The following is a 17,575-nucleotide window of genomic DNA, read 5'->3' as shown; positions in this document are numbered from 1 at the left end:
TAGTGGGGGGTAGATTTTTTTTAGCGGGGTTCGGGGGGGGGGGAGGGAGGTGTGGATAATGTGGTTAACCCTTTCATTACCTTAGCAGTAGGTAGGCGATAAGTAATGTATTTTAATATTGTGATTTGCTCATTTTACTTATAGCTTACCATTGATAGCCACATTGGCAATCTAGGCCCCCCTTTGAGAGGTCCTAGGTAAAGCAATGCTCTACTCGGCACTAACGTGGCCAATGGGGTTAGGTAGTGTAATATATATATTAACAATATATATATATTGTTATGTATTAACCCCTTTGGTGCCCGTGGTATACCTTGGTAACCATAGACCTCAAACAGGTTAATGTTATTTCAGTCATAGGCTTCTGTAATAATAGTTATTATAGAAGACTATGATACAAATATTAGCGCAATGTCGTAATTAACACATTATTAACAGCCACATTAATTTTGCATCGCAATTTTGGCCGAATATATCGCACCCAGTAAATTACCACAATGTTAATGAATACTAACTAAAAATTGAGGTAATAAGGCCCTTAATTTGTATTTATTTTTTACCGGGTGCGATATTAACTCCGCTTTTACTGAGTTTGATGTATCCGGGCCATAATATTCCCGGTCATTATAGGCCTCTCCTCCCTTTCTTAACTCGAGCTGAAGACCTATTTCAGGGTTTGATCAGACCAGATTAACACCAAGACGTACTTAAAGTCACATAATTGGGAGAAATTGCAATGTTATGCTATGATAACATGTCATGGCTTTGAGGATAGCATGTTCACTCAGGGACATATCATGTGAATAAAGAAAACATAAAGACAATAATTGTGCAGTATATTAGTGCAATGAGGACTAGATGAGAATCTTGGCTCTTTGGGATTTCCTACTTACAGCAAAGTAAAAATAATATTGCAGTGATCTGACTCAGTCAGAAAGTATGGAGATAGGTTGCTTTTCTCTTGATGTAAAATGGCCCAGATAGATTCTCCTGCAGGGGGACTATTTCGGCAGAGATGATGCTCAAATCCCAATATGATACATGCAATGAAGAGACAAAACAGCCCAATAGTCTAGGTTGCAAAACAAATAGTTTATCTCATGTAAAGAAATAGGAGATGTACTCACAATAAGTACAAATAGATTGTACATATAAAGGTTTCTTTCGGCGATAGTGTGCCAAGTAGTATTCTCACACTCCTCCTGTATCTCCAGCCTCGCCGCCGGCGGTGGCGTCTGACGTCACTTCCTGCTCACGGGTGACCGCATCCGGTGGTACTGGATGGCGACACGCTGGGAGAGGGACTGTGTTAGAGCTCAAGCGTCCGGCGTCTTCTTCTCTAAGCAGCTGCAGCAAATAGGTGGCTCATATAGGCCGATAAATTTGACGTAAGGGAATTAATTCCCGAAATTCAAATTTATCGGCCTATATGAGCCACCTATTTGCTGCAGCTGCTTAGAGAAGAAGTCTCTTCATTGCATGTATCATATTGGGATTTGAGCATCATCTCTGCCGAAATAGTCCCTCTGCAGGAGAATCTATCTGGGCCATTTTACATCAAGAGAAAAGCAACCTATCTCCATACTTTCTGACTGAGTCAGATCACTGCAATATTATTTTTTACTTTGCTGTAAGTAGGAAATCCCAAAGAGCCAAGATTCTCATCTAGTCCTCATTGCACTAATATACTGCACAATTATTGTCTTTATGTTTTCTTTATTCACATGATATATTCCTGATCTGATCGCTCCCGTCCCACCCCAAACCAAGACTGCATCTGTTGGAAATCTTCGCATATTTCCAGGAAAGGTTGAGAAGTATCTTTTCGGGTTACACTTCGTGGTTTATTTTTGTCTAGTTTGTTTAATATTTTTCTTTTTTATCAATACACATGGTAATTGTGGCGCCTATTCAAATCACTTGAATATACTATGTTCACTCAGGGAACATACAGTAAAGACTGCTTCTGTTTTTGGTAACGTTACATTATGACCCCCGATTTAAAGGAGCTTTGCCTTAGACCTTAGTGTTCTCTGTCAGTAAAAAAAAAGTATTAAACACATTAAAATGTACTATTATATTATTTGTTAATTTTTTGGGCAGGCCTTAGGCCAAGGTGGTTGTCTTGGGCCCTGTGCCTATTGGTGCTGAATCCAACTTCCACCCAACAGGAGAGGGGAGATCTGGAGGAGGGAGCTGGGGAGTCCCGGGACCAGCACAGGACCACTGCTCCACTGCTCACCCCAACATGTGTGTGTTGCATGTGTTATGTGTTTGTTGTGTGGGTTGTGTGTGTGTGTATCTACGGGGTGTCTTACCTTCTCCGGAGTGGCCCTTGTCCTGCAGCGTTGCATTGTCTTGGTGACGCAACGTCACATGCAAACATGATGTAATGACATCATGACGCTACCGGAGAAGGGGCGAGTCTGGAGTCTGAAGTAGGGGCCCCGCTGCCAGCATGCCGCCTTGGGCCCCACAAGAGGGAAAGCTATCCCTGATCATAAGTGTACATCAAAAGTGTCTACAAGAGTTAATTTTGGAATTGAAATTGGAGGTGAAGATTGGAGGAAGATCTGGACTCTGCATTACAACTTTGCCACTATGAGACATTAACTTTTAACATCTGTGATTTATTTGTACACTTTTATCCTCCAGTACCTTGGAACTCTCTCCTCTTGCATCTCACTATGCCCTCCCTATTTCTTTTTCTGTTTACAGTTTCCTCACTCCTTTGTGAGCATTTCTGTTCTCTACAACATCCCCACTCCCCACTGCACCATTATTTATACACCTCTCTCCCAACAACTTCTTTACCCCTCAATAAAAAACACCCACACAAATCCTCTATTCTCACCCTCTATCTACTCCTTCCTGCTGCTGGGGATCTTCCCTAAGCCTGAAGCCAGACATACACGCCTGATCTCACTCATGCCTCCCTGCCACCTCTTCCTTGTAAATGGTTTTAACATTTTCATTTAACACTGACCTTCCTTAAATTTTACCCCACAAATCAAGCATCCCAATAGCCTGCCCTCATGGCTAATGTCCCACACTCAGTCACTCCTACCACCCATTGTGACCAAGCACTGCCATCTACAGAACTTATTCCCTCACCTGCTGTCTCTGTAAGTTTCCCATTAAACCTCTTAGATTGTAAGCTCTTCGGGGCAGTGATTTCCTTTCCTATTGTCTGATTTTGCTGCACTTATTGTATAATTATAATTCCCTGTACTGTATTCTTTGTGAAGCGCTGAGTACACTTTTGGTGCTATATAAATAAAGACATACAATACAATTATTAGCACCAGAACATTTAAAACTTAAGAAGCCAACTTAAAAGAAATAGAATTAGGCTTTACATCAGATAGTATATAAGAGTGCAGCAATAGGGAATGCAAAGGCAAATCAGATGAGAAACTGAGCTTACAACTTATTTTAGGTTAATTTATATACATAACGTGTGAAAATACACAGGATCGGTGGTAATGCTAGACAAAGCGCTTGGATGTGTAGAGAGAAACAAGGATAAAGTAAGCACCTTAAACAATGCTTTTGTCTAGTACTCAAAGAAAAACATGCATCGATGGAACTTGACAAAGATGGATAATATTATGTGATCAGAGCTGATACAACTACGGAGATAAAAGAGGTTGTAAGGTGCTGGTAACCCCATTAATAGACCTATTCAACAACTGTATATATAGAAAAAGGCTGCTAGAAAAATACAGGGCTTCCAGGAAATTGTGGTCCAAGGAAAATAAAAATGTCCCCTTCATTTACAGATTAATACCCCTTAAGTGGGGAAATGAGGCTGTGTGCTCTTGTTCAATAATCAAACCGGGGAGGCAAAAGTGAGGTTAGTACAGTAACTCTGACTTGTTTCGTGTGAGCTCAATTTTTTTAATAGGTTGATGGGAGGCTCAGTTAATGGTGAGAAATGGTACCCATCCCTGTCTGCCCTGTGCCTCTTACCTTGTTTTCCTCACTGTGTGCAATGATAATATCCCCTTCCCTTGTACCTCTCTGTTACTTTACACTCCAAATCCTCCCCTATAACTTACTCTCTCTCCCTTTGCCCCTTCTGGACCTCATTATCTCTTCATACTCCTCTTGTCCCCGTATTCACTTTCTGTGCTCCCTTCTTCCCAATGCTTATAACTCAGGCCTTCCTTACAGATAATGATCTACCTGCTGCTAGTTAATTAGGTATTACGTGGAGCTACTCTGACCTCTTAAGCAACAGCAGCTAAAGAGAGGAGGAAGATTAAACCTATTCGTTTTTTTTAGACCCTATTTTTTACAGGATGGGAGGATGGTCTGTTTGAACAAAATACCACAATTTCCAGCTTTGGTGACCCCCCCCCCCCCCCCCCCGGGGAGCCCCCTGTTCCCGAGACACTTACCGGGGAAGTTACTGGGTTTAAATCTCCCCTAGGGGAAACAAAATGGATTCCAAATCTTGGACCAATAGGAGGCTGCTAAATCATCAGTTGCGGCTTTCTATTATATGGCCATTTACATCCCCTGTAAAAGCCAGGAAGTAATAATGGTAACACTACCAGTAAGTATTTTGGAGATTGGGGTGTCCCCGATTGGGGGCTCCCCAAAGCTAAAAATTGTGCGATTCAGCTCTGGAGTACCGCCCAACTCCCCCCCCCCCCCCCATCCCATTTCCTACCCTGTAACAACAACAACAAACAATTGAGGGGTAGTTAGGGTGGATTGTTCCTCTAACAGGAGAGCAGCCACGAAGAGGCTAAAGTACCGCTATTGGTCCTGATCAATATCATTAACCTCTCAAAGGAAGTTAAAAGTTTAAAGTAACAAGAGTCCATTTTGTATCTGACCTGTCACCGACAGAGAACATGGATGTTCTGAAACTGGAGATAGGTAGGAACATGCCATGGGCCTTTGATTGGCCCCTTCGAGCTAATGAAAGGCTTTATAAGAAGGGAACTAATACACTTTACTTCCCTACATCTATTGACTAAGAGTTATCTATACAACTGTTCAGCCACTTGTGTAGAAAAGGTTGCACGGCTGTGGTTAGTCTGACTGAAATCCTAGCTGGGTTTCTTTAAATAAAGTAAACCAGTAAAAGTTTCAGTGGAGGAACAATAGTCCCCGCATCAAGTGGGATGCACCAGAGACCACTGTCTTAAGCTGGCCCATTCCCCGGTGGTCATGCAGTATGCCTCTATGAATTGTATAGGAGGGAGTTGAGGGCCACTGAAGAGAATATGTGACGAAAAGTACAGTTTTCACATCTGCCTCAAGGGGAAATGGACAGGAGGTTACATCTGTTCTGTTTGTAAAAAAAAAAATTTTTAACATTAATTGTACTATAAAGATAACAAGTAACCCCCCCCCCCCCACCTCCCTCCTTACGTTCACACACAGAATTAAAATAATATTTGCCTCTTGGGTCACGGACCCAGAGCTGGGATTCATAAAATGAATGGATGCATTCAAAATGGGTTCTTTATCAAAAGCTTTGTTACACACTTATTTATTCAGTACATAATAACCATATTGGTTATCATGACATGGATAAAAAGGAAGGTTTTTGATGGTGTGCCCCTAAGCATCAATGAATACGTTCTCTGTCAGAACTCAAATACACGCAGACCCTCATATTGTACAGCAAGCATGGTAAACTGGCTGCCTGCGGGCCGCATGCGGCCCACAACGAGTATCTGTGCGGCCCAGCCAATGTGTCCCTGTTACGGCGGCGGTGAGGACGATGCGGCAGCTGGTAAGTATTCTCTATGTGAGTGAATGCTGCCAGGGGATTGGATGAAGGGCCACATGGGTTTGAATGAAGGAGGCGGGGCTTAGAATGCCGGCCGGGATGCAGGGGATTGGTCGCAGGCAGGTCAGAGGAAGCCGGGGGCTTCCGCTTTGTGCAGCGCACACGGTGAGTGTGTGTGTCTGCCTCCCGCTCCTGCCCTTTGCCGCTCAGCCCCCTTTGCCGCTCAGCCCCCTTTGCCGCTCAGCCCCCTTGCCGCTCACCCCCTTTGGCGCTCGCCCCCTTGCCGCTCGCCCCCTTGCCTCTTGCCCCCTTGGCATCCCCCCCTTGCACCCTTGGCGCTCCCCCCTTGCACCCTTGGCGCTCCCGGTCCCCTTGGTGCGGGAGATCGGAGTGGGGGTGGGCAGTGGTGGTGTGCGATCGCTGGCGGGCGGTGGGTGCAGCGGGAGGCTCAGAAAGCAGGCCTTTCCTCTGTCCCCCCCACCCCCTCCAGTCACTCACATCCGTCGCTGTACTCCACTTTGTGTGTGCGTGGGGGGAGGGGGGGAGTGTGTGTGCGTGGGGGGGAGGGAGGGGGAGTGTGTGTGTGTGTGTGCGGGAGGGAGAGTGTGTGGGGGGGGAGTGGGGGAGGGGAGTGTGTGTGTGGGGAGGGGAGAGTGTGGGGGAGAGGAGAGTGTGTGTGGGGGAGGGGAGAATGTGTGTGGGGGGGGAGAGTGTGTGTGTGGGGGGGAGGGGGAGTATGTATCTGTGGCTGTGTGTATTAGTGGCTGTGTGTGTATCAGTGGCTGTGTGTGTGTCTGTGCAGGCCAGCAGTGACTGTGTGGGTGTCTGTGTGTGGTCAGTGTCTTTGTTGGTCTGTCTGTGTGGGTGTCTGTAGGTCAGTGGCTGTGTGTGTCTGTGCAGGTCGGAGAGAGAATGGGGGAGGGAGAGAATGGAGGGGGGGGAGATGGGTGGGGAGAGAGAGAATAGAGGGGATTGAGCGAATGGGGGTGGGGAGGGAAGGGGAGAGAGAATAGGGGGAGACAATGGGAGAGGGTGAGAGGAAAATGGGGGGGAAGTAGAGAGAGAATGAGGGGAGAAGGCCGCCAACAGGCCCGGTGAGTCAGTCAACCACCCTCTCTCTCTCCCACCCTCTCTCTCCCACCCTCTCTCTCTCTCCCACCCTCTCTCTCTCTCTCTCTCACCCTCTCCCACCCTCTCTCTCTCCCACCCCATCTCTCTCTCTCTCTCCCACCCTCTCTCTCTCCCACCCTCCCTCTCTCTCCCACCCTCCCTCTCTCTCTCCCACCCTCTCTCTCTCTCCCACCCTCTCTCTCTCTCCCACCCTCTCTCTCTCCCATCCTCTCTCTCTCTCTCTCTCTCCCACCCTCTCTCTCCCACCCTCTCTCTCTCACCCTCTCACCCTCTTCCACCCTCTCTCTCACCCTCTCTCTCTCTCCCACCCTCTCTCTCCCACCCCCCTCTCTCTCTCCCACCCTCTCTGTCCCACCCTCTCTCTCTCATCCTCTCTCTCTCTCATCCTCTCTCTCTCCCATCCTCTCTCTCTCACCCTCTCTCTCTCCCATCCTCTCTCTCTCACCCTCTCTCTCTCTCACCCTCTCTCTCTCTCACTCTCTCCCACCCTCTCTCTCTCTCCCACCCTCTCTCTCTCTCCCACCCTCTCTCTCCCCCACCCTCTCTCTCTCCCCCACCCTCTCTCTCTCCCCCACCCTCTCTCTCTCCCCCACCCTCTCTCTCTCTCCCACCCTCTCTCTCTCTCCCACCCTCTCTCTCTCTCCCACCCTCTCTCTCTCTCCCACCCTCTCTCTCTCTCCCACCCTCTCTCTCTCTCCCACCCTCTCTCTCTCTCACCCTCTCCCACTCTCTCTCACCCTCTCCCACTCTCTCTCTGTCACCCTCTCTCTCTGTCTGTCACCCTCACCCACTCTCTCTGTTTTATCTTAACTGCACTATACCTACACTGAAATAACCTATTCTGCTTTCTTCCAGATCTGACTCTCAAGTTTCACACGGGAGACATCGGAAGACAGGTAGGGAACACCTCCCCTCCATTGTAGTACCTTGAGGGACTGCGGATCAGGTAAGATCCCAGGCGGGATTGCTGCTTTGGAAATTGTTAAGAGGGGGCATCCTGACACTGGTTAATGGGTTCAGAAGTCATTCACATCTGGCTTTTTTTTTGGTTCGGTTAGTGAGGTCAACACACACACACACACACACACTGTACTTTTCTAAATAAACCTACATTTCTATGAAAATTTAAGTTTTTGTTTTTTTGCAGCCCACATAAACTTAAACCTTGTTTATTTGGCCCGTGTTAGCCTTTGAGTTTGACATGCTTGTTGTACAGTGTTGCACCCTTAGGCACACAGAGAAAGACATTCATACAATATGGCACACGCCTTTGACCAGGTGCTGTGTAGACTCAATAATCTGTGTTTAACCACACGCATCCACATAGGAACTCTTATACCCTCCTAGACTGAAAAATATTTGACAATTTAACATCCCTAAGAAAGAGCAAGACACCCATCACCCTCAGAACATCTCTGAACGAGATCTTTTCATGATTCCTCTATGATTCTGTGCACCACTTACCTTTACAGTAGGCTATGAGTCTAGAATTCCCATTGTACGGCAGACTACCAAAATGGACGCCACTTCCCATGGTACAGCATAGTGGAGGATCTAAAAGTAACCCAACCATGAAATAAGATATTGGGGAGGCAGAGCAATATGCTGGAGAAGTATGGTGAGAGATATAACCAGCAGAAAAGAGATGGTTCTGCCACTTTACAGATCATTGGAAAATCTCGGTCACTAAATGGTGCCCAGTTATGGCTCTCTGCCCGAGAGCCGTACCGATTACAGGAGCTGAGTGCACGCCATCCATTGCAAGGGGGTTGCCGGATGTTGTTGGACACATTCGGAAGTGACGCGATACTTGGGACACAAGTACACAAGACACCAGAAAGAGCGTATGCTTCGACTGTGGTAGAGTCGGCAAGACCACAGCGTTATCCCCACGGGTCGCCTTATCCTCCTGTTTATTGTTATTATGTACATTTTTATAATGTACCAAATGTGAGTACATTTTTTACTTGCTTTCTAGATAAAGCTTTTTTCATACGGATCTGCACTATGTTCTCCTCTAACCCTTTACACTGAGGTAATCCGCACACAGAACCAATCCACCAAAGGAAAGCTAACTTACCACGGTTTTGGAGCCATGCCTTTTTGAATGTAGTACAGTGTGAGTAGGCAATCTAAAAGAGCCCAGATTTCCTAGTGATCATTCATCTATTCAAAAAGTTTTTGCACTATTGCATTTTCTTTTCTCTTTTAGATGAACTTTGTTTTGCTCCCTCTGGACCTTGCGCACCCCTGTAATAGGGTATTTAAGCTGGGTTTGTGTGAGGTGGATGTGGTTGCTAATAATTTCGGTACGCATTCTTTCCGGACTGGGGCCGAAACAGAGGCTGCCAGGATGGGAATGATAGAGCGAGAGGTGATGAAAATCAGCCGTGCCTGCAAAAAACAAAATCTATGTACATCGCTGTGTGCACAGTAAGTGCTATGCAAGAAAAAAAACTATTATATTATTATTATTATTATTATAGTATCAAGGCTGATAGCCTTGCACTGACCTTTTGGCTGTTATGGTGTCATGTGCCCATTGGCTCTAGTGGTCAGTGGCTGGCATTATGTGGATGTTTAAACTGTACATTTAAGTTGTATTGTAATGTAAATATTAGCTGGCAAGTTGTATGATGTATAATTTAATAGAATGCTGTGGTCTTGTTTACATCCACATCAGTGTCAGTGTTTTATTGTGATTGGAGTGGAATAGCCAGGTGAGCAAGGAGTATGGAGGACTCGGAAAGTCAAATAATCTGTAGAAATTCCCTCTCCCAGAGCTACAAAAATATTTGGGATAGTTAAAAATGGCTGCAAACTAACAAGTCAGTTAGTGATGTAAATGTTACTGAAATGTTCCAAATTCCAGTGCACATCCCCGATAGGGAGCCTACGGTGCTCAATAGCTGGCACTCATGCTGGCACCATAAAGTAAGCAGACGAAGTCTGATTTGATTTGTTGAACTCTGCCGTACTTGCAAGCTCTTAAAGACATGTTACAATGAGGTGTTACATTAAATTGCTCCAGTGATTTAATTCAATAAATTGATTTTCTGAAGATCCAAACTACTGATTTATTTGCAAATGTGAGAACATTTTATAGGCTGAACATTTAATTGCGTTAATTACTTACTGATGACTGCACCAAGCACTGAATTATTTTGTTAGTTGATGTTGAACTGCTGTGTAGCACACTCAAGCGTGAACATTGGGGAGTGAGACAGAGTGGAAGCATTAAAGAAGCAAACATTCCAAATAATCCTCAGCACTCCATGGGTATGAAATGTATGTATGTATGTCTTTATTTATATAGCGCCATTAATGTACATAGCGCTTCACAGTAGTAATACACATGGTAATCATATAAATAACAAATAATATAAATAACAGGTCATGGGAATAAGTGCTTCAGACATAAAAGTAACATTAAGGAAGAGGAGTCCCTGCTCCGAGGAGCTTACAATCCAATTGGTAGGTAGGGAGAACGTACAGAGACAGTAGGAGGGAGTTCTGGTAAGTGCATCTGCAGGGGGCCAAGCTTTATGTATCATGTGTCTAGTATTAGCCACGGTGCAACTCATATGCTTCTTTAAGCAAGTGTGTCTTAAGGTGGGTCTTAAAGGTGGATAGAGAGGGTGCTAGTCGGGTACTGAGGGGAAGGGCATTCCAGAGGTGCGGGGCAGTCAGCGAAAAAGGTTTAAGGCGGGAGAGGGCTTTAGATACAAAGGGGGTAGAAAGAAGACATCCTTGAGAAGAACGCAAGAGTCGGGATGGTGCATAACGAGAAATTAGGGCTGAGATGTAAGGAGGGTCAGAAGAGTGTAAAGCTTTAAAAGTGAGGAGGAGAATTGAGTGTGAGATGCAGGATTTGGAATCCAGGAGATGGATTTCAGGAGGGGAGACACGGAGACAGATTTAGGAAAGAGCAGAGCAATTCTGGCAGCAGCGTTAAGGATTGATTGTAAGGGAGACAGGTGAGAGGCAGGAAGGGTAGACAGCAGGAGGTTACAGTAATCAAGACTGGAGAGAATGAGGGCCTGAGTCAGAGTTTTAGCAGTTGAGCAACAGAGGGCGTATCTTTGTGATATTGTGGAGGAAAAAGCGACAGGTTTAGAGACAGGTTTTGAATGTGAGAGGAGAATGTGAGAGAGGAGTCAAGTGTGACCCCTAAGCAGCGTGCTTGGGCTACTGGGTGAATGATCGTACTTCCAACAGTAATGTGGAAGGAGGTAGTAGGGCCAGGTTTGGGAGGAAGTATGAGGAGCTCTGTTTTTGCCATGTTGAGTTTAAGGCGGCGGAGGGCCATCCAGGATGATATAGCAGAGAGACATTCAGAAACTTTGGTTTGTACAGCAGGTGTAAGGTCAGGGGTTGAAAAGTAAATTTGTGTGTCATCAGCAAAGAGGTGATATTTAAACCCAAGAGATGTTATTAGGTCACCTAGAGAGAGTGGGTACAGAGAAAAGAGAAAAGGTCCCAGGACAGAGCCCTGGGGTACCCCACCAAGAGATCAATAGAGGAGGAGGATGTTTTGGCAGAAGAGACACTGAAAGTACGATGGGAGAGGTAAGAGGAGATCCAGGATAGAGCTTTGTTCCGAATACCAAGAGTATGGAGAATGTGAAGGAGAAGAGGGTGGTCCACGGTGTCAAATGCTGCACAGAGGTCGAGCAATATGAGCAGAGTGTAATGACCTCTGTCTTTGGCAGCATGGAGGTCATCAGTTATTTTAGTGAGGGCTGTTTCCGTGGAGTGAGCAGTGCAGAAGCCAGATTGTAGAGGGTTTAGGAGAGAATAGGTGTTGAGAAAATGGAGCAAGCGAGAGAATACAAGACGTTAAAGGAGTTTATAGGCAAAAGGCAGGAGGGAGACAGGTCGATAGTTAGAAAGACAGGTAGGGTCAAGCTTGCCGTTTTTGAGTAATGGTATAACTGTTGCATGTTTGAAAGAGGATGTAAAGGTACCAGAGTAGAGGGAGGAGTTAAAAATGTGTGTGAGCGAAGGGATTATAGTAGGACCAAGAGGTTTTAGGAGATGGGAAGGAATGGGGTCAAGAGAGCAAGTGGTAGAGGGAGAAGAGGAGATCAACAATGACACATTCTCCTCTGAGACAGTGGAAAAAGAGTCAAGGAAGGCAGGAGCAGAGTTAGGAAGAGGTGTAGGATGGGAGGAAGAAACAGAGGGGATGTTCTGACATATGGATTCCACCTTTTCCTTAAAATAGTCAGCAAAGTCCTGAGCTGAGATGGAGGACGAAGAGGCAGCTGAGGGTGGTTTGAGTAGAGAGCCAAAGACAGAGAAGAGTCAGCGTGGGTTAGACTTGTGTGTGTTGATTAGAGAAGAAAAGTAGGCTTGTTTAGCTTGCGAGAGGGCAGAGTTGAAACAGGATAGCATACATTTGTAGTGAAGGAAGTCTGCGCGAGTATGAGATTTCCTCCAGAGGCGTTCAGAGGAACGAATGGAGGAACCTTGCATGCCCATGTGGGAATTTAGCCAGGGTCTGGGGTTAGAAGGGCGAGGACGGCAGAGAGAAAGTGGGACATGTAGATCAAGAGAGGAGGATAAGGCAGAGTTGTAGTTCCTGACCAGGTTGTCAGGGCTTGTAGCAGAGCTGAGAGAGGAGAGGGAGAAGCGTAAAGTGGACTCAAAGTCTGGTAGGTTAATAGATACATGCATACATAATTATGGTAAGATGACATGCAAATACAATTATATACTATATTAATACATACACAGTATATACACACTGACAGACACATCATTATACCTAAAGAGAAAAAGTAAGTTAAGATATATAGAATTCATGCTACGTAATTATTAATATCAATAGCCTGTTGCAAATAAGAAAAGCACATACAGTTTCCTTAGTCATGGCTCTCTAGAAATTATGTACTGTAGCAGCAAAGTTTATAGTACTCTGAAAATGCTAATTAAATTAAGGCAAACACCTGTTGAATTGAGAGTCTTGGGTCAGATAAAACAAATGCAGTGCAGTTCATGTCGGGTCATTTACAATCTCAATTGCTAGACAAATATGCTTAAACTAAGAATGCGGTTACAAAAAACATCTTCAGCGACGCGCAGATAGTGATAGGGAAATTACAGCCTGTCACTCAGCCCTGATTGTGCAATGGGGCAGAGAGTCACACACCTATTCAGCCATAATCAGGCAGGTAACTACAATCAGTACATATTGAAGTTAAAAGGCAGGACTGTTAAGTCAGAACTAAGAGGGACATTTACCAAGCGCTGTTGCAGGGTAACACATCCCCATTCGGCATTAACTGTCAATCAAATCAATGGCAGGTAAAGCGGTGTGATACTCTGCATCTGGGTTTGCTGAATCCTGGCCTAAAGCAGAGGTACTTCAACTGAACCACCTGTGCTGAAAGCTGCAGTTCAGTCTTTTTTTTTTTTAAATTTTTTTTTACTTCAATAGCTTCATGTGTGCAATCTCTATTTACCTAAAGAACTGTATAGCTGCAGGTCAATCCGTTCTCCATATATTGATCGGCGAAATTTGGCGACATTTTTAAAGCTGGGATTTGTTTATAATTTGCCTCCGGCAGTCAGTGGAAGACTCATGAATATTCATGAGTCTCCCAGTGACGTGTGCTCGCTCCCGATCTGCCGCTGTGTGGTGCCCCCTTCTGCCCGATCCCTGTGGCTGTCAGCCTGCGCGAGATGGAGGGGGCTTGTGCCGCCAGTGGGGAGGGGGGAGCGGGAGATGTGTTTCACTTCTGCTCCGATCCCTGTGCCTGCCTCCCTGCCCGCGCGGGAGATGCAGGGGGGTTGCGCTGTCTTGTGGGGGGTGGGGAAGGGAGGGTGGAGCGGGAGATGTGTCTCCCTTCTGCCCCGATCCTTGTGCCTGCCTCCCTGCCCGCGCGGGAGATGCTGGGGGGTTGCGCTGCCCCCATGGGGGGTGGGGAAGGGAGGGGGGAGCGGGAGATGTGTTTCACTTCTGCTCCGATCCCTGTGCCTGCCTCCCTGCCCGCGCGGGAGATGCTGGGGGGTTGCGCTGCCCCCATGGGGGGTGGGGAAGGGAGGGGGGAGTGGGAGATGTGTTTCACTTCTGCTCCGATCCCTGTGCCTGCCTCCCTGCCCGCGCGGGAGATGCTGGGGGGTTGCGCTGCCCCCATGGGGGGTGGGGAAGGGAGGGGGGAGCGGGAGATGTGTTTCACTTCTGCTCCGATCCCTGTGCCTGCCTCCCTGCCCGCGCGGGAGATGCAGGGGGGTTGCGCTGCCCCCGTGGGGGGGGGAGGGGTTGTGTCCCGGAGCAGTGGTGGCAGCAAGGTGGTGAGTATGTGTGATTATATGTGTGTGTATGTATATATGTGTGTGTGTGTGTGTGTGTGTGTGTGTGTGTGTGTGTGTGTATATATATATATATATATGTGTGTATGTGTGTGTGTGTGTGTGTGTGTGTGTGTGTATTAGTGTGTCACCACAAGTACCCACCCACCCACACTCACCCTCTCCCGCCCACCCACCCACACTCACCCTCTCCCGCCCACCCACACACTCACCCTCTCCCGCCCACCCACCCACTAAACCCACCCACTCCCGCCCACCCACCCACCCACCCTCTAACTCACCCTCTAACGCCCACCCACCCACTCACCCTCTCCCGCCCACCCACCCACTCACCCTCTCCCGCCCACCCATCCACTCACCCTCTCCCGCCCACCCACTCACTCTCTCCCACCCACCCACTCACCCTCTTCCTCACCCTCTCCCGCCCACCCACCCACTCAACCTCAACCCACTCACCCACCCACCCACTCACCCTCTCCCGCCCACCCAGTCACCCACTCTCCCTCTCTAACCCACCCTCTCCCTCACCCACCCTCTCCCTCACCGACCCACCCTCTCCGTCACCCACCCTCTCCCTCACCGACCCACCCTCTCCGTCACTCACCCTCTCCCTCACCGACCCACCCTCTCCGTCACCCACCCTCTCCCTCACCGACCCACCCTCTCCGTCACCCACCCTCTCCCTCACCGACCCACCCTCTCCATCACCCACCCTCTCCCTCACCGACCCACCCTCTCCGTCACCCACCCTCTCCCTCACCGACCCACCCTCTCCGTCACCCACCCTCTCCCTCACCGACCCACCCTCTCCGTCACCCACCCTCTCCCTCACCGATCCACCCTCTCCGTCACCCACCCTCTCCGTCAGCCACCCTCTCCCTCACCGACCCACCCTCTCCGTCACCCACCCTCTCCCTCACCGACCCACCCTCTCCGTCATCCACCCTCACCATCACCCTCTCCCTCACTCATTTATATCTGGCTTTTTTTACTAGATTAGTAAGGAACTATGTACAGTAACAAGGACTAGTTGTAGTAAAGTATAAATGTAATACAATAAATAAACGGTTATGTCAAAAACAAATGTTATTAGTTCTTACTAGGAATTTATTTCATTATTTTTTTTAAAAGGTGGGACAATGGGGCGAGTAGATTTTTGGGTGATTTGTCGAGATAGAGGTCAGCGGTCTGACAGAAGTATTCCGGTGTCTGCCGCTGCTACAGCGTAACTCCTCCCTACCGCCCTCCTGTCCGCTCCTGCTCCATTCACATGGTCCTCTTCTCCCTCCGCCACCACTGTTGTCCTCTGCCGCTGCCGAGCCTCGCTGCAGGATGCCGTCCTTCTCTGCCTCCGCCGCCGGCTGCTGTCCTCTGCCGCTGCCGAGCTTCGCTGCAGGACGCCGTCCTTCTCTGCCTCCGCTGCCGGCTGCTGTCCTCTGCCGCTGCCGAGCTTCGCTGCAGGACGCCGTCCTTCTCTCCCTCCGCCGCCGGCTGCTGTCCTCTACAGCTGCCGAGCTTCGCTGCAGGACGCCGTCCTTCTCTCCCTCCGCCGCCGGCTGCTGTCCTCTACAGCTGCCGAGCTTCGCTGCAGGATGCCGTCCTTCTCTCCCTCCGCCGCCGGCTGCTGACCTTCGCTATATATCCATACATACATATACATATATACATACAGTATATATAAATAAAAAAATAAAAAATATATATATATATATATATATATATATATATATATATATATATATATATATATATATATATATATATATATATATATATATATATATATATATATATATATATATATATATATATATATTACATACATACATACACACACACCAGAATATATGAGTTCTTCAGTATTTATTGATACCTTTTTTTTATTTGGACCAACAATTTGTGTCATGGGACAAGCTTTCAAGAGTTTTCCTCTTCCTCAGGTCAAGCAATACCATAAATATATACGCACATAAACATGCGCACACACAGTGTGTATGTATATGTGTGCGTGTGCGCATGTTTATGTGTGCGTGTGCGCATGTTTATGTGTGCGTGTGCACATGTTTATGTGTGCGTGTGCGCATGTTTGTGTGTGTGTATATGTGTACGTGTGCGCATGTATATGTGTGCGCATGTATATGTGCGTGTGCGCATGTTTGTGTGCGTGTATATGTGCGCTTGTATGTGTGCGTGTGCACATGTTTGTGTAGATGTGTGCGTGTGCGCATGTATATGTGTGAGTGTGCGCATGTATACGTGTGTGCATGTATATGTGTGCGCGTGCATATGCGTGCGTGTGCATTTATATCTATATCATACAAACACATACATACACACCTAAGCTCTGCAGGGTCCTGTGCCTGCAAAATGTCTCTGTAAAGTGCTATGTAAAACTAGCAGCGCTATACAAGAACAAGCCATTATTAATTTTAATAACACACATTGAATTGTACACATTCACATAAAATTAAATATACATATTGTTTACAGTATTATATATACAGATTTGATTTTAAATGCGTTGTTAATATTTAACATTAACTACACACGTGCAATGGAATAAGGTTTCATTAATTAATTCTGAGCTACTCTCCTTTTCTGCTGCTGCTCTGTCAGTTCTGGGGGAAGATCATGTGACCAGGCAATGACTGATACATTTGTGCTCATGCACGTGCACGGCTGTGGTGGGGGCAGAACTCACAAAGGGGTGTGCCAGAGCCTGTTACATTAAAGGAAGGGGTTGTGCCTTTCTAAAGGGTTGCTATAGAAACAAAAATGCTCGTTACATTAGAATACATAAAAAATTGTCTTTCAAAGTTGTTTTTTAAAAAAAAGAAAATGCTACAAGTATTTTCTCACAGTACAGAACTGATTTATTAAAAAAACCACACATGCAGGATATTGACTGAACTGCAGCTTGAAGCAGGGATATCCTTAAAACCTGACCTGTTGGGGTGTTTTGAGGACTGGAGTTGAGAACCCCTAGCCTAAGAGCTAGAACAAGAGATAGGGATCATGTAGCACTGGCAACTGACTGGTTTATAGGTTTATAGAGCAGCAAAGCAGATTTAGAGCAAGTTTAAGGACAGTGGAGATGCTACTGAAACTGAACAGTTCAAACAGCCAAGCAGGTACAGTACCAATGCAGAGGAAAGAGTGCTTTCAAGCACTGCTCCATTTCTCAGAGCACAAATTGCATCAAATGTACAGTAAGAAACAGTTTCTTGCGTCTCGTCCACGTTGTTACATGTAACAGGGTATGTCTTTTCTGCCTATCTTTCCCCGCCCTGTAATGTAAGCCCTGCTAGCGGAAGGCTGTAAGGGGTTAATCTGTGGGCTCGTGACCCCTACCCATGCTCCTCTATGATGGACAGG

Source organism: Ascaphus truei, chromosome 2 (assembly GCF_040206685.1).
Source record: "Ascaphus truei isolate aAscTru1 chromosome 2, aAscTru1.hap1, whole genome shotgun sequence".
In the NCBI taxonomy this organism is placed as follows: domain Eukaryota; kingdom Metazoa; phylum Chordata; class Amphibia; order Anura; family Ascaphidae; genus Ascaphus; species Ascaphus truei.
The sequence above is the reverse complement of the archived record's forward strand: the minus strand, read 5'-3'. Positions refer to the sequence as shown.